The sequence below is a fragment of the Protopterus annectens genome, chromosome 1.part2 (assembly GCF_019279795.1).
Source record: "Protopterus annectens isolate FY-2018-M chromosome 1.part2, PAN1.0, whole genome shotgun sequence".
NCBI classification, from domain to species: Eukaryota; Metazoa; Chordata; order Ceratodontiformes; family Protopteridae; genus Protopterus; species Protopterus annectens.
In genome coordinates this window covers 364,345,832-364,373,209 of record NC_056727.1, presented here as the reverse complement: position 1 = coordinate 364,373,209, position 27,378 = coordinate 364,345,832, and the positions used below count along the sequence as shown (strand labels likewise).

Here is a 27,378-nt window from a genome sequence, read left to right as displayed (position 1 = left end):
GAATCTGTAGGAGATGAAGTCCTGTTTCTGACTAGATCTGACTCTTCTGACTTGTCTTCCTCAGGGATTTTTGACTGACCTAAATAACAGGTAATAAAGGCTGTGTAACAAGGATAGACTGTCTGTAACAACTTCTTAGGTAATCTAATAAAAACAATATAGATACCATGACTTCAGGTGAACAATGATTTCCTTAACAGGTATCTTCTGTTACCAACTAGGAGAGGAATGTCTGCTCCTAACAAGAGGTCTCTTCCACCTGGACACGTTCAGTAGAACCTGCTGGTGAAACTCCATGTTAAGAAATAATGGTTCTAAAGTGCCAGTTCATGGTAGCTGAAAGGACTACACCAGAGAAACCCAAAGAGGTTAGTGAGTGGTCTGAAGAACAACTGTTGGCCAAAGTCAACCACTATTGGCTGAGGCAAAGGCTAAGCCCTCAAAGTTGGGAGCGGCTGTCTAGTAAATTGTCATTTTGTTCTAGGAAATGCAGAAGTTGGACCAGCAGGAGTGGGTTACGTATTTGTGCTGAGACCAAGGATGATGCAATGGATGCACCTGTAATTACTGGAATGTGTCAATCTACAGGTAAGTTGGCAAAAGATTACACATACAGCACATTTAACCATTCACACAAAGTCCCCAAAAATGTACAATTAGTCTGACAAAAATAAATGGTAGTAAAGTTCCCACCACTGTGAACACAAGCACTACATGCCTTGTCATCCTCTGCCCAAATGAAACACTGCTTCACAGCAAATGTCTATAAATAAATAAATAAATAAATAAATAAAACAGTTTGCATAAGCAGTACATATCTACGCCAAATAAGCATCCACTCTAGTTGAAGCTAAAAAAAAAGGCAGTCTCAGACTGGAAACAGAAGATAGTTAAGAAATACCAGGTTTCTTAAAAGGATTACAGCATATATACAAAAAAGTGAAAATATTTATTATAATAATTTAAATATTAAAAACATATATAAAATAAATATTTTCGCTGTGGAATGTTTCCCCCAAAGGTGACTTATATGCCAAAAAGTAGCTAAAATGGCTGCTGCTCTTGTAGGGCCTCTGAGCTGCTTCTTCACAAGGTGGCAAGAAAGTACTTAAGATTTTCCACTCTAACTATTGATTTTCCCTCCTCAGGGATGACCAATTAGCAATCAGAGTGGAAGTGTGGGAGGCAGCCAGAGCTTTTGGAAGCTGGCCAGTTGTACCTTGGGCAAAACACAGCTTATACAACCTAAACACTACTGCAGCAGTAGGAATTATGAACATTAAATAATTATAAAAGCAGGATTACATGAAAAAATAAACAAGATGTGAAAGTTAGAAGAAGAATTATGCATAGTTGTCAGTATGCTGATAATACTACATTACTGAATTAAAGTAAAGATGATCTGAACTATTTCCTAATCAAGACCGAACAACATAGTCTCAAAATTAATTGCACCTCAACATGATGGTAGTGATCTGACAAATGGTAAAAGTAATGCACTTAGTCTTGACAGAGATGAGACAAAACTAGTACAAAATTTCATCTTGCATGGACAAATAATAATGACATGACAAGCAGTCAAGAAATCTGATAATGAATTACTGTACTACCACAGACCCAAGATGTGTGTATGGAAACAGAAATGTGTCCAAAAGAAGATGCAAGCTGTTGAATACAAATATGAAAAGGAATTGCTTACTGGCACTTGTGAAGTGAAAAGACCTGAAAAACTAGCCTGAAAATACCTCGGAAGCACCTAGACAATAATGGAAATCAGACTGCAAGAAAGAAATACTAAGAATTATTAAACAGAATGTTGAATTTAAAATAGACACAGGTGCAAAGTGCAACATGTTTTCTGAACATATTTTTAAAGCACTGAGGTACAAAGCACAAAACAGAGAGCAGTGCATACATGATTAACATAATCTGTCCATGGGGTGGAGCCTGTGAGTCAAACTATTTTGGCAGTATTTCTAAAATAAGGGATAGCAACAATATCTATTTTTTTTTTCAAATTATACCACTTAAAGAACATAAGTCTCATAAAAACGAAATGAGTTGTTAGATATGACTGGATCCTATCTCGGCACTTATTCTGAAGCTCTACATTCCCAGGACACTGACTCCTTCCCTTCCCTACCCATAATTCCCTGAAGTCCATGTCAGTACCGCAGATCTAGTCTGCCTCCCATAAAGATATAATACCCATATCTAAATTAATATATATGTATATTAATCATACAACCCCTGTTCAAGATTAAAAGCAAAAGACAGAAACAAATGGCAGAGTTATAAACAAAGTAGAAAGGACTGCTCACAGATTGTGTACACCACAGACATGTCAGTCACTAGAAGTCCACTGATGCCAATTTGGAAGGGGGCTGGTGGGATGAAAGTTGAACCGGATGAAAATCTGACAACATGGATCTATTGCTATGGTAAGTACATAACTTTCATATCCAATGCTGTCTTCTGTCATCCAATTCAACTATAGGACAGATATGCCTGGGAGGTATCCAGGGACAGCATCGCTGAGGATGGTGAAACCAAAAGAGGAATGTAATCGATATTGTTCATACAGCTTGTAATGAGATACATAGGTATGAACCATTGACAAAGTAGCCGCTGCACAAATATCATCAATAAGTAGTCTAAAGGCAACGGTCTTTGAAGTAGCCACTGCCCTTCTGGAATTTGCTTTAGTTTATATTGTAAAGATAAGACCATTTTTTGTTGTAAATAAAGGAGATGCATTCACACAACTGTCTAGATAGATTAACATTAGTAATCTCAGCTACTGCTTTGCCCAGTTTAGGTTTTATGAATGCCACAAATAACTGATCTTACTTCCTGAAAAGTTTGGTCCTATGAAGGTAGAATCTAATCTGGCGATGAATACCCAGCATATGTAGGATGTATTCACCTTTGTTTGAAAACCTTGGAAAAAAAGACTGGCAGGTTTGTTGATTGATTTAAATTAGTCTTGGATGCCACATTTCGAAGGCACCATGAGGTCAACCTCATGGCTTTCTCGTTTGGAGGAGGCAATTTGGACAGGTGTGTTATTAGGTCTGTAGTAGAAGAGGCAGCAAGAAGGTAAACCACATTAGTCAAGGCCAGAAAGGAGCAATAACGATCATCTTTGCCTTGTACATTCTTGCTTTCTGTATGAACTTATTTATCAAAAGCAATGGGGGAAAGGCATACAGGAGACCTGGTGGCCAATTGTGGACTACAGCATCCCCGGGGTGACTGTGCCTGTAAAGGGATCAGTGCAAAATAACTGCTGCACTTGTTGTTTAGGTAGGATGCAAATGGGTCGCAGCAAGGTTGGCCCCAGAGACTGAAAATCAAAGTTATCACTGTTGACATAAGGGACCACTTGTGAGGCATTAAGATAATTCTGCTCAATTTTTCCATCAGTACATCGGACAACCCTGGGATATGTGTTGCTATTAAAAAACAGTGAGAAGACATTATCCATTGCCAAACTCTCGAGACTTCTTGATATGAGGAATAGGAGGAGCATTGTTTCTCCCTGTTTGTTAATACACCAAACCACTGACACATTGTCTGCCCATACAGGATATCACACCTCTGGGGAGGACATCCTGAAAAACCTGCAAGACTAGGAGGACTGCCCTCACCTCCAGGACACTGACTTGAAGGTTGGCCTCTGCATGTGACCAAATACCTTAGACCGTCTTCCCTTCAAAATGCCCCCCCCCCCCCACATTAGAAGGGATGAGTTAGTGGTTACTACAGCCACTGGGAGATATTGTCCACCAGGATACATGTTGTCTGCAAATTTGAGTGAGTCAAATTTTGGCACGAAGCAGATGATATGTCTGATGCCACTGCACTGCTATGGTCCACTGAAGCAATCTCATGTAAAATCTGGCTAACAGTACCATGGGGATTGTGGAAGACATTAGAGACAAGCAGGCAAAAAAATTAGTCTTGCTGGAAAAGAAGGGTGATAGAGAACCTGAATGGGTGTAAGGCACAAGGAGACCACCCTTGAGTGGGAAAGTCTATTGATCTGTAAATTTGTATCCAGGTAGCATCCTATAAACTCTATCTGTTAAGTATGTGTAAGATGACTTTGGTTAGACTGACTGTGATTCCTAGGCCTTGCATCAGAAGGATAAAAAGGTCCAGATAGTTCAATGACAGGTCGTTGTAGATAGTTGGTAAGTCAGCTCCAAGGGCTAGGCACATGCAGGTACAAAAATTCAGGTAACTGTAGGTTATAGTCCAATCCAATGTACTTAATACCAGAAGTTATAAAAACACTGCTTTATTCACCAAGCCAAAATAAAAGTAAAACGCTGCACCCGTGTTTTTCGTTCTGATAAATATCAGAACTTCTTTAGACAACCAACAACACTTGTTCAAAGCATTTTAAAACAAAGCACTAGGTTAAGACAGATGTCAGTAATTACATTAATTGCTGTATCCCTTGTGTTTAAAGCGATACACTCAAATAACTTCTTTTATGTAATACTGAACCAGAAGTTTTTTAAAAGACTGACCAAAATTCTCACTTAAAAGATTTTACATTAAAAACATGAAAAGAAGTCACTGTTATAATAATAAAAGTCATATATAATATATAATAAAATTGAATGCCCTTGAAGGTGTAACTAGAACCAAAACACAGCTTTGTAAGTAAGCAGTACTTAGCAATACTTACTAGTATTAGCATAGTTTAAGGTTTTATTATATATGACTTTTTAGTAGTATTGTGTGTAGTTTTAAAGTATAGATGCAAGTAGAAGAATTTAGATATGATATGATAATATTATAACAGTGACTTCTTTTCATGTTTTTAATGTAAAATCTTTTAAGTGAGAATTTTGGTCAGTCTTTTAAAAAACTTCTGGTTCAGTATTACATAAAAGAAGTTATTTGAGTGTATCGCTTAAACACAAGGGATACAGCAATTAATGTAATTACTGACATCTGTCTTAACCTAGTGCTTTGTTTTAAAATGCTTTGAACTAGTGTTGTTGGTTGTCTGAAGAAGTTCTGATATTTATCAGAACGAAAAACGCTGGTGCAGCGTTTTACTTTTATTTTGGCTTGGTGAATAAAGCAGTGTTTTTATAACTTCTGGTATTAAGTACATTGGATTGGACTATAACCTACAGTTACCTGAATTTTTGTACCTGCATGTGCCTAGCCCTTGGAGCTGACTTACCAACATCTTTTTCTTAGTTTTCTGTGTGGTTTCTTTTGGTTGCTCGTTGTAGATATTGGTCAGAAGCCAAGTGTCAAGGTATGGGAAAGCATGGATCCCTAGCAGGCGAAGATGCACTGCCATCATCTTGGTGAGCACCATGATGGCAGTGTTGAGACAAAACCTCAGGGCTCTGAACTGATAATGATTGGCTCCCAGCCAGAAATGGAGGAACCTCCTCAAATGGTTCTTTGTCTTCATATAATAGTAAGCATCCATGAAATCTGTGGAGCACACCCTATTGCTCTTCCTCAGCACAGGTAAAGTAGACTGAAACATGACCATTTGCAACTTTGTATGTTTGACATACCAAATTCAATGACTCAGATCCAAAATGGATCCTAGGTCCCTTGTTTTTCTGGGTAGTAAAAAAAAAAACTCAAGTAGACTCCGGACTTTAATTGGTCTTCAGGGACCGACTGGATGAGACTCATTTTCTACCAGCTTGGAAATTCCTTCTGCTGCGAGTTCCCATTGAATGTGTGGAACAGCGGGAATTTTCTTCTTCTTGATAAGAGAAAGGGAAAATGGTATGGAGTAGCCTCAGGAAATAGTGTATAGCACTCAGGAACAGTACAGTTGTGTACACTTACCATAAATGCAGATGTTCGAGTGTATTCACTGTTGCAATCATTACATTTGGGTTATCTGCTTGCAGTAGCCCTCAGTTGGCCTGATTATCAAAGTCTTGGGTCCTGCGTCAGTTTCTGTCTCATCTTCCATGACGTCAGGTAAAGAAAATTTCAGGAGTCGGCCGACCGGCAGTTGCGAACTGCTTCTGCTTCAGGCACCGCATGGCAAGAAAGACTGATGTAATGGCATCGGCTGCATGCTTTATACCCCAGACTACCTGACGTCATACAAGATGAGACCGCAACCGACGCAGGACCCAAGACTTTGATAATCAGGCCGACTGAGGGCTACTGCAAGTAGATAACCCAAATGTAATGACTGCAACTGTGAAACATGAAGAACATCTGTAGTTATGCTTTGCCAGGCTTGTGGATTGCAGAGGTAAATGCCTCCCTCGACTGCCTCCAGAGTGCAGCAGTCAGGCAACCCTTCAGGGGCACTAGAAGAGCTTGTCAGTAAAGGGATCATGGAAGCCCTGGTTATGCTGCCCTCCTCTGTCTCTAGGGTAACTTCTATTGTCATTACCACCTCCTCCTCCTCTGCCATGAGAAGTTATATTGTCAGCAGTGTCTTGATAAAAGCTTTGTGACTTTCAGAGTCACATCTTTTTTTTCCAGCTCACTGAATAGGTCCTCTGAGGGGTGGAAAAATGGATCCTACTGCAGACTACTGGTCACAGTTTCTTTCATTTTAGGTCCAAATAAGGTAGACCTACCAAAAGAGGTATTAATGAAGGAAGTCTTAATGCTTTTCACAAAATGTTGATGCCTGCTGCTCTGGCTGTGCCATCAGCTATGTTAGAAAGCAGGTGCAAGGCTATGTTGAAAGTAGACTGGAGAGTAGAAAGTTGACCTTCCACCATCTTCTGAACATCCACAGGCAGGATACCCAAGAGACACTTGGAAATCTGAAATCTGGTAACATGGGTTAAATAATTCAGCACTCTAAGTGCAAAAGTCACCGAAGTGTATGTCTGTTTTTCAAAATGATCCATAGCCCTAGACTTTTTTGATGAATATGCTTCACCTCAAAAAATCTAGATCCGTCAGAGTCACAAGGGCGGGAGACTTAAACCTCGACACGGCTATTAATAGGACGTGCTGGAGGGATAGATTCATCACCCAAAGACTCCCTATGCTGTGGAATAAAATCCCGGTATATGTGAGGCAGAGCACCTCGCTGGCCTTGTTCAAGAGAAATCTTGACCAATGGATGGGAGATCGCAGATATACCCCAGGGATTACCTCAGTGTCACTGCTCAACAGAAGCACAGCAAAATAATGGGTATTGTTCCCCATACTAAAGGGGTGGCGTAAGCCACAAAACTATGGGCTAGACTTGTAAATGCCCTCGGGCAGATAGCCTAGTATGAACCTATGAACCTATGAACCTATGAACTTACTGTTAGGAAGATGGACAGAGGAACTTTCCTCTGATAGTTTCTTCTTCATTGCTGCCACTATCACCATTGCATCCACCTGTGGACCTTTGCTCCAGTGTTTCTGGTCTTTGGGTGCTGACAGAATCCTATTAGGTTTCTTGGGAATGAGTTCCACCACATCAGGGTCCTTCCATTCTTGATAAGCCATTAAATCAATGAGCAGGTCAATGGATGGCATCACAGAGGATGAAGATGAGCTGGAACCAAAGGCTTTCAGGAACATAAAGTTATCTAGCAAAGGTTAATTGGTGGACCATACACCTCTCTGCTTCATCAATTTGAGGATCTCACCAAAGGTTACATCTTCAGGGGGATGTAGGGGAGTATTCACTTTCATCCAAGTCTGTGTCTTTTCTGAAAGACACTGGAGGAGAGTCTAAGTGCTTCTGCTTGCATGTCCATTTCCTGTGAACCAGTTCTGATGGGGATCAGAAGGTTCTGAATCAAACTGGGAGCTTATGTAGCATGTAGCCTGTGGAACCAACTGTCCATGCCTCACGTGGAGAAGGGAAGTGGAATCTGATTCTTGCCAGGGTTTGGATTGAACCAAACGGGATGGATGCACCTTCTCCCCCTGCATCATGAAGACCCATTCAAAAACCTCAATGGCCTAGGATGCCATCAGCTCCACTGGAGCCCTCCTGTCCTCAGGCAGAATGGAAGCCTTGGAACCAAGGGGCCTACATCTTAAGGCCAATCTCAGTGCCAAGCTATCTAGAACTGAGGCACAAAGAGGAAGAGATGGCTTCAAAAACTTTGGGTCAACCCATCCCCTGGAGCCATGGTGCCAAAGTTTCAACTCAGAGTCTCTTCCAGATCCGAACATATCAGAAGTGAAATAGGATTGGAACTTGTCAGAGTTGAATTCACTTGTACTATCTGCTCTGGTAAAGGTGCTCCAGGACAGACCATACAAAACAGCTGGGTCCGAGGGGTGGCCAAAGGAGAGGAGAAGGGGTAGTTGGCCCAGCACTTGGTATGTTTCTAGATGATGTTGCCAAAAGAACACCAAGCTGAATTTGCAGTTTAAGGAACTTCCTGGGCATCCTGTAAACATCTTATTTGGTCAGGCTTCTGGATGTCCAAGTCAATGATACCACCGAAGATGGTCTTGAGTACTTTCATTCTTGAGGACTGGTGAGTAGAGACTGAGGCTCACTGAGTCTCAGGAGAACCATGACCGAGGAGGTGATGGACAGATCCGAGGAACTGTTGGCTCCAAATATCAAGGTATCTTGGGATCTGAACTAGTCAACAAAGTCAGATCTGGGGAGTATGTACAAGACTTCTCTATGTCTAATTTCTCCTCTTACTTAATCTCCTTCTCTTTGCCCTTTTGCTTATCTTTTTCTTTGCCAACCTCCTTCTTTCTCCTTTTCTTTCCCTGTGGGAGAAAAGGTAGTGGAGGGTATGACAGACCCTGTCTGAGGGGGAAGAAGACCCTTCACAATCAATTTCTGTCTCCTAGTTTGAACAGCCTAAGAGCTGAAAGAAGAACAGGCCTGGCACTGTACGTCAAGATGGCCAGTGCCCAAACAGTAAACACACAGGGAGTGTGGGTCCTGGGGGAGCTTATGACCACACTCGGTGCATTGTTTAAATCTTTGTCTGTCAGCCATTACGACTTCCAACTCCAGGAAGCACACACGCAAGCGTGCACCAACACCCAAACACACACACAATAGTTTAGAAACCATATGCTACTATCCTAATAACTATATATTTAATTATGTAAATATTTAGAAACACACTAAAGAACCATATATGTCTATAAAATGAAGAATACAACACACTATGTATGACTAACCTACCTAAATCTAAAGGTAACAAACTCTAAACCTACAACAACTAACTAGAGAGAAAATGTTCTCTCAGTAGAGGGGAAGAGGAATGCTTTTAGCAACATTAGCAAGTAGAACAATACAAAGACTATAGCAATTTCAAGTCCTTGTTGGCACAACTGAAATCTACAGGTAACAAATGAGACTTAAGGTACTGTGGAAAAGATCAGGGAATTATAAGTAGGGGAGAAGTCAGAGACCTGGAACCAATAAGCTTCAAAATTGTTGCAGAGATCAGAGCCAGTCAGATCAGAGAACCCTTAATTGAATCAGATGAAAATAGACAACACTGGATCTTTGGGTTGTTTTGCTTATGAGAAACTAGAAATAGTAAAATGAATTTAAACTGTAAAAACAAAGAGTGCATGTACATAGAAATAGTCATTTGGGTGTGGGATTTTCATTACAACTGATGAAGCGAAATTGTTGGAAAAAACATCCTTGTTTGTCCTTGGATCTTCTTACTTATAAAGTATTTGTTTCCTCCATTTGGTGCTGGCTTTTTTTTAACTAAAAACAGTGCATTACTGGTTGCTTAGATTTCAAAAAGTGATCGCATGAATGTCTAAATTCTTTTTAGTATTAGACGCAAACCAGGGTTTCTGGTATAGTATGAAAGATAAAAAAGTTTTAAAACTGGGTTCAGGTAATACATCATTAACATGGTATTGATTCTCTAGACCTCCATTTGGTATTTCATCAGCAACAGATGTGCTCCAAATCATTGTTGCAGTGCTTAATTGAAGGCTTGTAAGGTTACATAAACAACTGATGATCACTTACTGTGGGGTGAGACACAAGACTAGCAAGAGATGAGACTGCTATACCTGTTGAACAGATTAAGACTACATAATCTCAAGTTTGATAAGAGCAAATGTAAAACAAAGTGGCAAGTCTGAAATACATGGGTAACATTCTGTAGTCAAAAGGATTTAACCTGGATGAGGAATTTAGAGCAACAGTATAAATGCCAAAGCCAGAAGATAAACAACTGATTCCAGGAATGATGTGGTATCCTGCAAAGTTTGTACCAAATATCTCTGAGATACCTGTGTCTATAAGAATGATGTTAGACCAAGATGCAGCCTGTGTCTGAAGGCAAGAAAGACTCTGAAATGCTCATGAAACAAGTTACAGATTGACAAATATTAAACCATTACATTACAATATAAATCAGCCTGTAGCTTTACAAGTAGCTGTCAGTCAGTCAGAATGCCACAGAAGTTCTAATCTTAAAAGAGAACAGACCACCTCCACAGAACTACCTGTGGAGTTAAGAGTATTTACAGATGTACAAAAAATAAGCTCAAACAGAAAAATGAACTTTTAGCAATAGTGTACTGATGTGAGAATTTCCATGAATATACCTATGTCAAAGAAGTTCACATGAAAACAGGTTACAAACATAAAGCAATGTATTGTCATCTTTGAAACTGCACATACTGTTACTTAATCCATAGAAGTATGATCTAACAGAGAAAATAATAGGCCAGATAAAGAACTGCATTTAGCATACATGTTGAGTAGAGCATACTTATCATGAGAATTATAACAAATTAAAATAAAAGAACTAGAGACTTTTGGGTAGTATCACAGTTACCAGTGACAGAAGAACAATAATTCCAGAGATGTACTGATACTGATATAAAATGATGTTACAGAAAGGTGTTACAATAAAAGGTTGCTCTGAGCAGAAATTACCACTAAGGAAAGACATTTGGTCTTATTTCTCTTTCAAGGAAGAAATAATTTGTGTCTGCTGGTTACTTTTCAAAACTAACAATGTAACTGTTTCCAGTCTGGGAACAATAAAGTGCAAACAAAAAGCAAACTATATAAGGTACTACCGGGAATATTATCTCAAAAGAAATAAAAACGATATGATTGAGCCATCTACAATGCACACCATAGCAACAAACCAGAAGACGACGAAATGCTATCCGATATGCTTGACACTTGTCATGGTAGTTAAAAGCATCTTCATTCATTGAACAGAGTAGTCAGATACTTATTCTAATTCAGAGAATCCATTTGTAAGTGCATTTTACTATGCAGGTTCTCTGTAATGAACTGATAAACACAAGTGCAATTGTGATTTCTGCATTAAAGTCTATAATCCTGAGATAGCGTTACCTATTTTTGTTATAGCTAACAATGGGATGCAATGCAAAAGTCAGGAATTCAGAAGATTTGCACAGGAATTAATACATATAACATCCAGTACACTCTATCTGCAGTCTTATGGATGAGTGGAAATTATTATTTTAACAATGAAAAATCTTATGAGAAAGAAGAGTAGAACAAACTAGGAGTACTGCCATCTTGCAGTTTTAGAATGCAGAAACTCTTTATTACATAGGTCATTTTCTCACCAGCGTAGTTGCTAATGTTTACAAAAATGAAAAAGCAGGTACCTACTTCAACATGCAGTGATGCCTGAAAATAAATATAAAGGAAATGCGGAAAAGAAATCAGCATATACAAAAATTCTACTGTGATGCAAACTGGAGAAGACTATCAGACTTATAAGTTGGTAGTAATTAAGAATATGCAAACTGCAGAAAAGAACAGAGCCTGAAGCATAAGTAGTTGATAAAGAAGCCAACTTAAGATCATGTGTTTTGTGTGGGAAAGATGAAAATTTATTAAGGAGGAATTATGGACATCTGCACAAGGGAAATGCACTTAAGGTCCACAAAGAAGAGCAACTACAAGTCTGACAAGTACTAAACAGGAAAACAGCATCTCAGAAAGTTGACTATCAAAGAGTTAGAGAGACTGACTTCTCTAGTTACATTCCAACAAAGGTTGTAGCACCCATTAAGGTCTCTAAATCTGGAAGATCACTGAAAAAAAATCAGACAAATATACATACAGTTTGAGATTTATGTATCTAAAATCTGAAACTTGCTCTTATTAATATACTTTTTAATATGTACAAAAGTATTATTCTGGTGTAAAAAATGCTTAGAAAAGAGTTAAGGGATTAACTTTAATCAATGTACTGCATGTTATCTTACAGAACATCTCTCTCTCTCTCTCTCTATATATATATATATATATATATATATATATATAGATATATAGATATATATAGATATATCTATGTATGTATGTATATGGCACTATATAATTTTCCACAACTACCCAGCTACGATGATGACTAAAAAAGTTGCCTCTTCCTGGGAAAAAAAAGCACCACAGTGTCAAAGAATGCAGTAACATATTCTGTCTGACAATTCCAGCACTAGAAACAGAAGACGATTTTCATTGTAAAAAGAACAAAATGCTAGGTTCCATTAATATATCCAGTGTAAGAGTTCCAACAACATAGAACAAGACATGCAGCATAAAAAAGCTATATCATGATCATAGTGATCAACAGTGGAAGGAAAAGGCTGCACATTTGGCAGCCATTCTTTTTACAACAGCCATTATATGTTGTTATCCTGCAAACAAGGGCTATTCTTTGGCAAAAGACTAATAATTACAATACTTTCGCAATGGGTGAGCTACAGCATATTCTGTTTCCAATACTGCACCAGGATTAACTACATAAAATAAAACTTTCTGAAAAAAAAAAAAAGAAATGTAAGCAGGGAGAAGAGGAAGGAATGCCTCTATAAACACAGGGGCACTTCAGTTATCTGATGCTATGATGAATAACTCACTCACCTGTACCATGCTATAACATGTACCTGCTTTACTTTCAAACAGATGGCTGGATTAAACAAGTTGTGCATTCAGTAACTCAGATGAGTCGCCAATAATCATCTTGAACAAATGCCTTAGTAAAACCTCCATAAGCTTTAGAGACAGCATTTACTAGTAGTGCTTGGTAAACATGTGGACTGATTACATGTAGATGTTTACAGAAGGCAATGCCTGAAAAAGAAAACAGAAGATGCTACTGCTTCAGCAGCACAAACTCGGGACTGATTACCAGTAAATGTTTTGTGGATGTTTGCATGGGGCACTCACTGAAAAGAGGCAGCAGAAGATGTCACTGCTCCAGCATCACAAGCTCCGATAACCCTTGAAGAAATTTACCTCATGAGCCATAACAGAGTCTAATAAAAGCAACTAAATAACTATCAATAATTTGCTTTCTTAAAGGTACACCCAGTTTTATAAGGGCAAAAAAGATGAAAATGTTGGTAAAATTTCTTGCTATAGCATTGTTGTAAGCTGTGCGAGTATACTGACTGTAACAGTACATGTCCAAGTACAGGGATCACTGCTGTAGTATAATTATAACCATGGAAAATAAAACAGGTTGATGTTTTGCACTTACAGTCTAACTTCCAGAGCTTTTTGTGCATTCCTGATGTGACTGAATTTGTCCTCTTCCCAGAACACTGGAGCAATTCATGATTCAAACAGGAAGCAGCCTGTGTTAGTTTCTGATCTTTTTTATCACTAGGAACTTTTCTCCTCTCACTTTCCAGCCAACAATCTTTCCCTGAGACAGGTTCATCCAGACAGATCATTATCTAAGCAATTACAAGGGTGATCTGTACTTCTGCCACCACTCTCTCCTTCCACTTGTGTCTATAGGGAAGGGGAACCCACATTCCATGTCCAGGCTAATCTGACTTCCCCTCAGACTATGGTCCTATGGCATCCATGAAAGGTTCCTAGGCATGGGACTACATGGTTTCTCCTCTAAGTCACCTCATAAGTAGCAGCTATGGAGGCTTTTTTATGGCCTTATCCCCACGCTATGGTAGTTGACATCAGCACCTGCATTATTGGAGAACCTTCTACAACTTCCTGAGATGCACACATACTGCCACACATGTCCCAAGGACTACTATAATTAGCTTGGGTGTGTTAAACTATGTCCTTTCTGACAATGGTCCTTGATGCTCTGCAAGTCTCTTCTTACCTAGTAGCAATTAGCTTCTAGAAAACCCCTCTACCTGATGGGTGAGTCATGAGATACTTATTTCCCATCCTCCACCTCCAGGCTCATTTAGTGCCCAAGCTATTATTCAGACTTGCGTAGTTTGGGTCACAGTCAGGACTTTCTTCCTGTGTGCCACAAAGTCAAGTAATTTTATGATAATTTCTGGATTACAATATAGTGTGTCCCTAGTTCTCAGTCTGTAAACTTCTCTTGAACTTGTAAGACTTTACGAATCTTTGTGTAGGCTTTGGAAGGGACCATCCTGTGAATTATCTCAGTGGGGGGTACAAGACTGTGCTTTTGTAAGTGCTGACTACTTCCCTAACAAAAAAAGTGAAAGATGGTGATGGGATGTCCCTCGTTTCTCTCATTCTTTAATTGCACCACAGTAGATATCCTATCCCATGGGTGATTGCCAGCAATTGTGCTCTTAACTGCTGGGGGAAGATATGCTGTAATACTTATACTCTAATATTGACTGTTAATGGGAGTGCACTCTCACAAATGTACTATGCTAGTTATTTGGAACACTGTTGCAGTAGCATCCTTATCCAAGGGAAGAGTATTAAGCAGATATCCATCCTGGAAGGATAGGGTATGCCCACAGCAAGCCCCGCAGGATAGGAGTTGTAAAACCTGCTCTGTTCCATGACTGGATATCCAGCTTGTAATGTTTGGAAAATGTGTATATAGTTGTCTGGGTTGTTGTCTTTCTGATACTTTGAGCAAGGACTTTATTGAAGAAGGCTGCTCTGGTGGCAGCTGCCCTAGCAGAGTAGATTTTGACCTGCCCTTCCAAAGTTTTTCCATTGCTTTCACAGCAAAAGGTGATGCTACTTTAACAACAATTGTTTTAATGCTGGTCAGTTATATTTGTTTGAATACTGATCAGTCCTGCATACTGGCATAAAGGAGACAAATAATTGTTCTGTCTTACATCCTTATCTCTGGAAAACTAGTGTCTTAGTTGCTTGTACACATCCTTCATATATAGTATTCATTCCCCTTCATTCTGAGGGTTGGGGTAGTATACTAGCAGATGTAGGATTTGGCTCATTGCCAACTCTGACAAACATTTAGGTATAAAGGAATTATTTTTTATCATCACTCTGAACAGACCTAATTACAGATATTGCATAATAAAGTATAATTAGGTAAAAGGAAAAAAAGCCTGGCAGGACAATATATGTCAATTACAGTTCAGTGTATCAGATCCACAAATTATGGAGAAAAAACACTTCCAATGCACCTGTTCCACAAATGATAGAGAAAAAAAACACTAGCAATTACAAAATACCCACTTTTGTTCAACCTAATATTCTCACTTTTTAACATGTTAAAAAGGAGGCAGTTCCCACTATATTTAGATACAGGAGGGTGAAAAGCTTCTTAATGGGTTCCACTGTTTTTCCTTCTTCTTCCATTCTTTTTAAAAATATTATCTGGGAAGGAAACTCAAACAGCAGATTTCTGTCCAAACAGCAATCCAATAGCTATGTTTTGACATAATTTGGCAGTAAATGAATCATGAGCCATGCATGCATATGAAGTGGTGATCCTTTGGACACATTTCTACTATATAGATATACAGTACTGTAGCTACTGTTAATAGACACTGCTTCCCTTTTACAGGCTGTCTAGATCACCCTGAAAATCCTGCTCCTCAAGACCTCATCTGGTATATCCTCTCTCATATACTCTGTTGGTCTGTGAATATCCATGTGATATTTTAGCTTATGCTACAGAGATTCAAATCTCTTAAAATTAGAGTAGAAATTGTTTATTTTTTATATTATTTTATTTTGTTAGAATGTTCCAAAATTAGGCTCTCCTTATCACTGGTTAGGGTGTTTGGGTCAGGTAACAATTCTGATTCCTTAATTTGTTGCAGCCAAACCATTGCTAGGTTCAGTACCGATTTATTGTGCAGGTAATTAAAGATACACGTATGGCACTCTGTAGAACCTATTTGGTTTCTTGAGAGTGATGGTTCTGAGAAAGGCTGTAGGGATGTTGTTTCAGTCATGTCCTTGGAGGTCTAAAAAAACTGATGGAACATCTGTCAGCCTGAGACTTTTTATACCCAAATGGTCCAGTTACCTTTTCATGTGATTCAAAGACCTCCTTAGACTTCCATGTAAAGTGTTCCATTAACAGACTAAGCACATTGCTCACCACAAGGTTTCACCAAGCAGAAGCATTAGAGGTGACCTGGTGGAGTTCAAGGCTGATGGGTTTGTGCTGTCACAATGCACCTCATACTATCAGATGAGGGTAACTTGGTCTACAGAGACACTCTTTCCCTTGGAAGAAAGCAAAGGTGGAGTTCGGAGGAGCTGCTAAGGGAGAAAGGGAGTGCTCCGGGGGACTAGAGTAGGCTGCAACACAGGATCAACAAACTGGCCTGTTCCCAGCCAGCCATTCTTGCATAGGAATGGAGAGTTGATGGATTCTCAGGCAAAACCAATGCCCCATTGAACTCTCACCTAGCCCAGGAATGTATAGCTCCTGTACCTTCAGAACAAATGGGTTGATTAGGTGTTTGCAGTGCAGTGTAGATCAGGCAAGGTTCTGGAGGAAGCAAAAATAATAAATGTAGCCTAGAATCTGTGGAACAAACTAGAAGTGACATGGGATCATAATCCACACACAAAATGCAACAGCCACTGTTTTTTGACAGACAAGGCATTCTAGTGGAAGATATTCTTTCCTTTCTGAATGACCCGCAAAAATGAGTCAAAAACAATCTTAGGTTCATAGGATGTGACATGGGATCATAATCCACACACAAAATGCAACAGCCACTGTTTTTTGACAGACAAGGCATTCTAGTGGAAGATATTCTTTCCTTTCTGAATGACCCGCAAAAATGAGTCAAAAACAATCTTAGGTTCATAGGTTCATACTAGGCTATCTGCCCCAGGGCATTTATAAGCCTAGCCAGAGTGTGTTTGGCTTTCACCACCCATTTTAAATTAATTTTGCTATGCCCTTTTTCGAGGTTAGTATACTGTGCCTCTGTCTAACAGTGAAACAGAAGTGATACCCGGGGTAAACCTATGATCTCCCATCTACTCATCAAGATTCTTCTTGAAGAGAGTCAATGAGGGACTCTGCCTAACCTGGACTGGGATTTTATTCCAGAGTGAAGGGAGCCTCTGGGTTATGAATCTGTCCCTCCAGCATGTCCTATTTATTTCAGTGCTGAGGTTCAAGTCTCTCGAGCACGTAGCTCGATGGGATTTGGATTTTCTGAGGTGCAGCATGTCCATTAATTCCGGGCTGGACATGGCTTTATACGTCAGGCACAGATCGCCTCTGAGCAGGCGGTATGCCATTGAGTAGAGCTGGAGTTTCTTTAACCGGACAGCATACGGCATCTGTTTGAGCCCTTTGATCCTCTTGGTGAGGTACTTTTGGGGTCTTTTCAGTTGCTGCAGGTGTCTGGTAAGGTACATCCCAAAAGGGGCATTGTACTCAATTATGGGCCTGATGAGGGACGAGTAAAGAGGCACGATGACCTCCCCTGATCTAGATGTGAATCCCTTCATGATTAGGTGGGCTATATAAAATGTTTTTCTAACCACTTTGGCCACGTGGTTGTCAAATGAGAGATTGCTATGAACTTGGGTCCCCAGGTCCCTAATTATTTCTTCTGTACTTAATGGATTACCACCTATGTGGTAATTTGTGGGCACTTTGTTTTTGCCAAAGGGGATGACTATACACTTTTTGGCGTTTAGCTTGAGGCCATGGCTCTGGCACCAGTTGTCTGTTTCTATGAGGCCCTTTTGGAGGATGGTTGTGTCGGCTGGAGAGTCGATTATGGCGCCCAGTTTGCAGTCATCTGCGAACTTGGTCAGCCACAGTCCTTCCATGTTGGCCTGTACCTCCGAGAAATATATACCGAACAAGAGAAATCCCAGGACTGAGCCTTGTGGGACTCCACTTGTAAATGGTTTGGAGTCTGACATGGCTCCAGCAATTCTAACCATGTGGGTTCTGTCCTTGAGCCAATTTGCAACCCATCTAGTGACATAGGGGTTTATATTTAAGCTGGTGAGCTTATCTATAAAGCCCAAGTGGGGTATTATATCGAAGGCTTTTGCGAGGTCCAGGTAGGCTGTGTGGATCACCTTCCCCTCGTCAATGGCCATGGTGACTGTTTCAAAGAAATCGACCAGGTTTAAGAGGCAGGATCTGCCCTTAACAAAGCCGAACTGGGTAGGATCCAGTGTCTGTAGGTCCCCAATATCTTTATTTATGAGGTCCATGATGATCCTTTCCATAGCTTTGCAGACCAAGCTAGTCAGGCTTATGGGGCGATAGTTTCCAGGATCCGTTGAGGCACCACCTTTGTGGAGAGGGACCACTGTTGCTGTACGCCACTCTTTGGGTACATATCCTGTAGTAAGGCTGAGACTGAACAGTAGTTTTATGTTTGGGTTTAGCTCTTCTTGGAGTTCATGTAGGACGTAGCCCGGGATACCATCTGGTCCCATTGATGCTGTGTTTTTTGCTTTGGAGAGGGCAGCTCTTACCTGAGCATCTGAGATGTCAGGGGGGCAGCACTCTGCTGGGATAGATATTTGCCCTTTTGGTGGTGGGTGGAGAAGTTTGCGCTGAACCTGTCAGCTAGGATGTTGGCAATGTCTGTGGGTTCGGTGTATTTTTTGTCATTTTGGACTAATTCTGAGCATATCTGGGAATTCCCACCCAGGTTCCTAACATAACTAAAGAAAGCCTTGTGATTATCCTTAGTGTCCTGTGCAATTTTCTCTCGAAGCTGGCCTTAGATGATTTTATGAGTGTCCGTAGTTTTTTGCTAATACTGATCAGAGATGCCGGAATCAAAACTACAGCAAAGCAATGAAACAGAGAGAGAGAGAGAGACTGTAATGACTAATGCAGAATCCTGCCTTGCCAATGAATGGGTACAGCCTACTTTATTAGGGATGGAAGGAAATAAGCAGCTACGTCCTTAATACGGGTGAACCAAGAATACTGGTGATTGGGAGTAGTTAGGGCAGACATCTATGTATTATTGGTGACTAAGAGTTCAGGGACAGGTGACGAAGTCAAACAAAAGAAAGGGACCACAAAATGCTGTTTTAAATCAGTTTTGTGAATGGCGCTTGGTATGATGTGTCCACAATCATCCACATTTCATAATCTTGAAGACTCATTTTTCTCTAAAGCAGTGCATTTTAAATACATCCCACTGCTATCACAGTCTTTACACTAGTTCTACCAAGAGTATGTATGGCAGTAACTTAGTTAAAAATGCAATGAAAAGAAGGTAGAAAATCCTGCTCAATTTCATCCTTCAAACAAGGTTCATAGGTTGGTACTAGGCTATCGGCACTAGGGCTTATACAAGCCTAGCCATAACAATTCCCTGGCTATTACTTCCCTGGTCCCCTGTCTAACAGGGTGATTGACGTGATCCGTGGGGTGAATTTCTTATCTCCCATCCAATTGTCAAGGTTCTTTTTGAAGAGGGCCAAAGAGGCGCTCAGCTTGATATGTATGGGCAGTCTATTCCAGAGTATGGGGAATCTCTGGGTCAGGAACCTATCCCTCCAGCATATTTTGTTCATTGTGATGACCAGGTTTAGATCACTGGAGCGTGTGGCTCGGAGGGATTGGGATTTCTTTAAGTGTAGCATGTCCAACAGCTCTGGGTTTGACATGGCCTTGTACGTTAAGCAGAGATCGCCTCCGAGCAGGCAATATGCGACAGAGTATAGCTGGAGTTTTTTTAGACGGTCAGCATAGGGCATCTGCTTTAGGCTTGCGATTCTTTGAGTGAGGTATTTCTGTGGCCTTTCCAGTTGTTGCATATGTCTTGTGAGGTACATACCAAACGGGGTGTTGTACTCCATAATGGTTCTAATGAGGGATGGGTACAGTGGGACAATTGCATCCTTTTTTCTAGATGAAAAGCCCTTAATGATGAGGTGTGCCACATAGAAGGATTTCCTGACTGTTGTGGTGATGTGGTTATCGGAAGTGAGACCACTGTTCACTTGTGTCCCCAAGTCCCTTATCACACTTTCGGTGTTTAGTGTACTGCCACTTATGTGGTAATTCATGGGTACATGGCTTTTCCCAAAGGGGATTACTATACATTTCTTGGCACTGAGCTTGAGCCCATGGCTCTGACACCAAGCATCCGTTTCTGTAAGGCCCTTTTGTAGAATATCCACATCATTTGGGGATTCAATAATGGGTCCCAGTTTGCAGTCATCTGCGAACTTTGTTAGCCAGAGTCCCTTAGTGCTGGCCTGTACTTCAGAGAAGTAGATATTAAACAAGAGCGGTCCCAGGACTGAACCCTGAGGTACTCTGCTTTTCACTTGTCTGTAGCTGGATTTTGAGTCGGCTACTTTACAGTGTGGGTTCTGTCAGTAAGCCAGTTGGCATCCTATCGAGTGACACAGGGATTAATGTCTAGCTTATTAAGTTTATCTATGATTCCAGAGTGGGGGATGGTGTCGAAGGCCTTAGCGAGGTCCAGATAGGCTGTGTGGACCGCCTTGCCCTCATCCACGGCTCTGGATACTGATTCGAAGAAGTCAGTCAGATTCAGGAGACAAGATCGGCCCTTTACAAAACCAAACTGGGTGGGGTCCAGTGTTTGAAGGTTGCCAATGTCTTTGTTTATAAGTTCCATGATAATGCGTTCCATGGCTTTGCAGATCAGGCTTGTCAGACTGATGGGACGATAGTTCCTGGGATACAAGGTGGATCCCCCCCCTTGTGGAATGGGATAACTGCAGCTGTGCGCCATTCATTGGGCACGAAGCCTGAGGTGAGGCTATGATTAAACATGACACTTAGGTGAGGTGCCAGTTCAATTTGTAGTTCATGTAGTACACAGCCCGGAATGTCGTCTGGTCCCATGGATGCTGTATTCTTAGCTATGGACAGTGCATTTTTTTACTTGTGTAGTCGTGATTACCGGAATTTGGCAATATTTTGGTATTGAGCTGGACCCTTTATGGGGTGAGAGGGGGTGAAGTTGGCACTGAATCGATCTGCCAGGATATTGGCAATATCCTTGGGATCAGTATATATAATGCTATTCTGCTGTAGCTCAGAACAGATATGATCATTGCCATTTACATTCTTGACATAACTATAGAATGCCTTGTGGTTGTCCTTGGAATCTTTGGCAATATTATTTTCGTAACTAGCTCTGGAGGATTTTATGAGGGATCTCAGCTATTTACTAAGCCTGGTAAGGGAGTATTTTGCATCCTGAGATTTTCCACTTTTCTGCAACAGTTTCTTCCTTCTGTTGTACAGTTTGTTTATGGCAGGGGACCACCAGATTGGATTTTTTTGGATGAGAGCATCTTGGTTCTATTTGGAATGGCACGATTCATGCATGAGTGGATGTGCTCATACAGTGCCTTAGTGTAGGATTCAGCAGTCGAACTTTCAGTTCCCGTCTGCATGGGTGTCATGACGTTTGCCACTTCTGACCTGAGTAGCATGAAGTTAGCTTTGGAGAAGTTTTTTATGGAGGTTTCCCTACTGGGGAGTGGGGTTGGGATGTGGACATCAAGGGTGATTAGCTTATGGTCAGACCTGACCAACGTGGGGGTGACCACTGGTGTGGGGCATCGATCTCCCATGTTGGTAATGACCAGGTCTAGGATATTTGAACCCCTGGTGGGACTATGAATTTGTTGATGCAGGGCATTGGAATTTATGAATTCTAAGAAAGTACAGTTGTGTACAGTTACCATAAATGTAGATGTTCGAGTGTATTCACTGTTGCAGTCATCACATTTGGGTTATCTGCTTGCAGTTGCCCTCAGTCGGCCTGATTAACAAAGTCTTGGGTCCTGCATCGGTTGCTGTCCCTTCTTCCATGACGTCAGGTCGTCGGGGGTATAAAACATGCAGCTGACGCCATACATCAGTTTTTCTTGCCTCAGATGTCAGGTGCCCCCCTAATGGGAAGCAATTAAATCTATAAATAAACAAGGATATACCTCCAACAAAAAAGCAAATACACCAAAAAGCTTTTGAGCATAGTAAAGGAGAGTAGAGGTATAGCCAAAAGAAGAAAGGGGACTGGAGGGAGGGTAACCAGGACTGCAACAGTGAATACACTTGAACATCTACAGTTATGGTAAGTGTACACAACTGTACTATGTTCTTCGTGTTTCACTGTTGCAGTCATCACATTTGGGTAGATTCCCAAAGCTAAGGATGGGAGGAGGAATTTAGATAGCATTAGGACCAACTATAAGGCCCTGCAAGACTACAGCGGCAAAGCTAGCTCTGGATTTAGAGAAAATTGGCAGATGGTAATGCTTGGTGAAAGTAAGTACAGAACTCCAGGTAGCAGCTTCTAGGATGTCCCTGGTAGGGACGCCTCTGAGAAAGGCTGTAAAGGTAGATGCAGCCCTGGTTGAGTGGGGTCTGATCCCCTGTGGGATAGGTTTTCCATGGTGCTTGTAGCAGAAATTAATGCAATGGCCTATCTATTTGGAAATGGTTTGCTTTGAAATAGCCTTCCCCTCTTCCCCTGCAGCAAATGCCACCAGCAGTTGTTCAGATTTCCTTTGAGGTTTAGTCCTGTCCAAGCAGAATCTAAGTTGTCTGTGCACAGCTAAAGAGTGCAGTATCCGTTCCCCTTTGTTCTGTGGATTAGGAAAGAAGGTGGGCAAATGAATGGACTGATTAAGGGCCACAACTGACACCACATTGGGCATGAAGGAGGGATTGGTCCTGAGGGACACCCTGTCCACTTGAAAGATGATGAAAGGTTCCACTGCCATAAGGACCTGAAATTCAGATACCCTTCTTGCTGAAGTGACTGCTAAAAGGAAAGCTGTTTTCCAAGAAAGGAATTTTAAGTCTGCAGTAGCAGCTGGCTCGAAAGGAGGAAGAGTGTGTTTCTCCAATACAAAGTTAAGGTCCCAGGCTGGAGTTGGAGCTCTCCTGGGTAGTTGTAAATTTTTGGCCCCTCTGAGGAACTGCTTGAGCAGTGGATGAGAGAAGAGTGGAGGTTATGTGTTATAATGAGCTGAAATAGCTGAGGCGTGAATTCTGATGCAGGAGAAAGACAGGCCCTATTGAAGCATCTCAGTTCAGTATTGCAAAATCTGAGGTAAACTGGGCACTGCTGTGCTCATCCCTTGAGATTGGTTCCAGGCCCAGAATCTTTTCCATTTTTCAGCATAAGATTTTCTAGTACTAGGCCTCTTTGCCTCTAAAATGATATCCATCACTGGTTTGCTGAGGGATGGTAAAGGAGAGATTAGGTAATTAGCCAGGCTGCTAGGTTCAGTGTTTGAAGCTGAGGGTGCAGAATCTGGTTCTCCTGCTGTGACAATAGGGTAGGAGTCTGTGGCAGGTGCCATGGGGCCAACAGTGACACACTGGGCAAGAGGAGGTACCAGTGTTGGCATGGCCAGTCTGGTGCAATCAAAACTGTCCTTGGTTTGTCTTGTTTGATCTTTAGTAGTACTTCGGAGAGCAGAGGCAGAGGAGGAAAGACAAACTGATAAGTTTTTCCAGCTGAAGGACAAAGCATCCACTTTCCAAGCTTATTTGTGGGGAGTCCTTGTGCAAAATGTGTCCAATTGATAGTTGTGGGGGAGGCAAGCAGGTCTATATCTGAGCTCCCCCATTTGCTTGTCAACATGTTGAAAATCCTTGGTTCCAGTTTCCACTCGTGTGGGTCCATGAGGTTTCTGCTTAGTTCATCTGCCAGTGTGTTTAGTTTTCCTGGCAGGAATTGAGCTTGTAGATGCACTTGGTAGCTCAGGGCTGTGTTCCACAATGCCATGGCTAGTCTACAGAGGGAGTAAGAATGTGTACCCCCCTGCTTGTTTATGTACCACATAACAGTGGTGTTGCCCGTCTTTACCATTAATTGTCCTGGAAGAATGTGGTCCTTGAAGGCTGTCAGAGCATTCTGTACAGCTAACGTTTATTTTTGATTGGTATGCAGGTGCATTTGACTTGAGTTCCATTTACCCTGAATGCACTTCCCTGCCAGGTGAGCCCCCCATGCATAGTCTGATGCGTTTGTTGTTAGGGTTTGGGCGGCAGGGGGTAGTGTGAATGGTAGTCCCTTGTTTTGGTGGCAGGCCTCTGCCCCACCAAAGGAACTCTAGGCGTAGGTGAGGTATGACAGGAATCATTGCTTCTAAATCCTGAGAATGTTGACACCATAGGCTTTTTAGATACCACTGTAGTTTCCTCATATGCAGTCTTGCATATGGAATTAGAAGAATGCAGGAGGCCATGAACCCTAAGGCTTGTAGTAGTTGACTTGCAGATAGCAGGGGTTTTGTGGCCACTTGTTTGAAGTAGGTTGTCAAATTAATTTGTTTCTCTGGCGTGAGGAAAGCCATCTGGGAAGTTGTATTCAAGCTTGCTCCCAGGAATTTAATTTGTTGATATGGTATCAGGTGTCATTTCTTTTTGTTTATGGTGTACCGCAGACAAGTTAGCACCCTTTGTACAAAGGCCAGATGATTCAAAAGTATGTCCTGGCTTTCTGCCTGAATTAGACAATTGTCCAGGTATGGGTATATTTGAATATTTCTTTGCCTGCAAAATGCAATGACTGGAGCTAGTCACTTTGTGAATACCATGGACGCAGTAGATAAGCCAAAGGGCAGTGCAGAGAACTGATAGTGTGTACAGCCTGCTTTGAAGCGTAGGTATCTTCTGCAAGATTCCCTGATCAGGATGTGCAGGTATGCTTCCTTTAAATCTAGTGTTGCCAACCAGGTGTCTTTGCCTAACACAGGGAGCAACTGATGAAGAGTCAGCATCTTGAATTTTGGAATCCCCAAAAAGGTGTTTAGAGTAGACAGGTCCAGGATAGGGCACCATGAATTGTCCTTTCTGGGTACCAGGAAAATTCTCGAGTAGAAACCTTGTCCCTTTTCCTCTTCTAGTACCAACTGAATAGCCCTCAAGCTCAAGAGAGAAAGTACTTGCTTTTGGGCCTCTGCCCACTGATTTGGGGGTAGATGTGGCCACCCGCTTGGTGTTGGTAACGTGTGGAAGTGAAATCTGTATCGCTGGGACACTATATTTAAAACCCATTTGTCCTGGGTAATGAGTTCCCAATTCTTTGCATGAAGAGCAATCTTTCCCCCCAAAGGGGCAGTCAGTTGAGAAGTGCTTGTAAGTTTTAAAAATAAGTCATTTAGACAGTTTACCATACGGAGGAGTTTTATTACTCCCAGATTTGGAAGTGGAGCCCCCCCACACTGCTTAGTCCTGTGCGTACCCTGGGACTGAAGCCTGGGAGCTCTGCTGGATCTGGGTTTGGACTGAAAAGGTCTGGAAGAGGCAGGAAAGGACCAATTCTTGGAAGGCCAATGCCTACTAAACCTTGGAGGTTGTACTTGTAAAAAATCTTTAACAGTTTGCATAGATTTTGCTTTTTCCTCCATCTTTTTAAGTATTTCTTCTGCCTTGTTGCCAAACAGGTGGTCCTGATTTAAGGGAGCATCCAGTAATTTTGCTTTAACATGATCTGGCAAGGATTGCTCCTTAAGCCAAACATGCCTTCTAAGTACAGACCTAGTTACAGCAGCCCTGCAAGATGCCTCTAGTGACTCAAAACCACATTGCAAAGCATGTTTTCCAACTTGCGCAGCTGAATGCAGTAAATCCTGTAAATCCTTATTTTCATCACAATCAGGAATCAACATAATTTTCTGTTTAAGCAATCCAATATGCTGCTGATATTTTAACATATGAAACTGGCAGTTTAAGGCCCTAATGGCCAAAGTTGCAGAAGTGTATACCTTCTTACCCCATCTATCCAGCGCCCTGGAGTCTTTATCAGAGGGGGTAGGATTTTTGGCAGTAGTAGCTTTAATGCCCTTGGGTCCCTGTGAAATGGTCTCAGGATCCGTAGTAGGATTTTTAAAAAGGAACTTGTGAGAGTCAGGGACCAGCAGGAGGTAAAGAGTCAGGGTCCAAGCTAGATTCCGAAAAGGCATCATCAACAATGTCTAGTACAGGACGTATGGCTAAAGGCCTGTGCTGGGGCAGGAGTAAGAAATCCCTAAGACTCTTTTTAGAATCAGACTTTCCCAACGAAAATGCTCCCTGAGAGTATGCAAGATTTCACCAAAAGAAAAATCCTTGGGGGGGGAGGGGCAGAGGGAATAGAGTCCTCAGCATCAGAATCCTCATAGGTAGATAAGGGTAAATCCTGGTCATCAGAGGAAACAGAAAATTCAGAATCCTGGTCAGAAGTATCTTAAGCAAACTCAGTCCTAGGTCTCTTAGAGGGGGAAGGCTGGCTTCCCCTGATTAAAGTAATTAGGTCTTTAGCCATTCTTATTTGTTTTTTAGGCATAGAGGCTTGACACTGCGGTCTGGGCGTCAGTTTTCTAGGCATGGTTCAAGTTTTAGGCTTTGAAGAAGAAGATGGCGAAGGTTTAATACGCAAGCCAGTAGGCCTGAATACACCCTCAGAAGCCGGTGCCTGCACAGCGGCTCCAGACCCATCCAAGGAAGAGACATCCGCATGTTCCACAGTTGAAGCATCTCACCGCATACCGGACTCCGAATGGGTCTCAGTAGAGGCCTGCGAATCTGAAGTAGCGGGTATCAGGGGCTGCGAAAGCACCTCACTGAGTACCGGCGAACTGGCAACTGGCTTAGGAGAAGCATCATCAGCAGCTTTGGACCTAGGTGGCCTGTCTCTGTCTTTATCTTTGCGTTTTTTCGGAATGTCGGTAGTCAGATGGCTTACCGAAGACAGATCAGGATAATTGAACCGAACACCAAAATATTTAAAAGCGAAAATATACAGACAACGGATAGTTTGTGGTTTAAATAAGGCACAAAACTGACAGCGAGGTACGTCGTGGTCAGGACCTAGGCAAGGAATACAGTACGAATGAAAATCTTTATGAGGTATTCGCTTTCTACAAGTAATGCAATTATTCACTTTTACTGACATCGGTTTAGAGCACGAAAAAGTTTCCACAACGGGGTACTTAGCTTTTAGTTGAAGACTTTGGTTCTGAAACTCGAAAATGAAAATTTCAGGAGTCAGCCGACTGGCACTTGCCAACTGCTTCTGCTTCGGGCACCACACGGTAAGAAAGACTGATGTAATGGCGTCAGCTGCATGTTTTATACCCCTGATGACCTGATGTCACGGAAGAAGGGACAGCAACTGACGCAAGACCCAAGACTTTGTTAATCTGGCCGACTGAGGGCTACTGCAAGCAGATAACCCAAATGTGATGACTGCAACAGTGAACAGTCACATGTCATCCTAGGCAGACAGATACTGGATCCC

At 41.6% G+C, this 27,378-nt stretch overlaps 1 protein-coding gene across 1 annotated transcript in view; it reads right to left on the bottom strand.

Annotated features, from left to right (window-relative positions):
* The window catches only part of MCM8 (minichromosome maintenance 8 homologous recombination repair factor), a 929,462-nt gene that overhangs the window by 237,424 nt on the left and 664,660 nt on the right, over window positions 1-27,378 (bottom strand). The gene's annotated exons all lie outside the window — the stretch shown is intronic.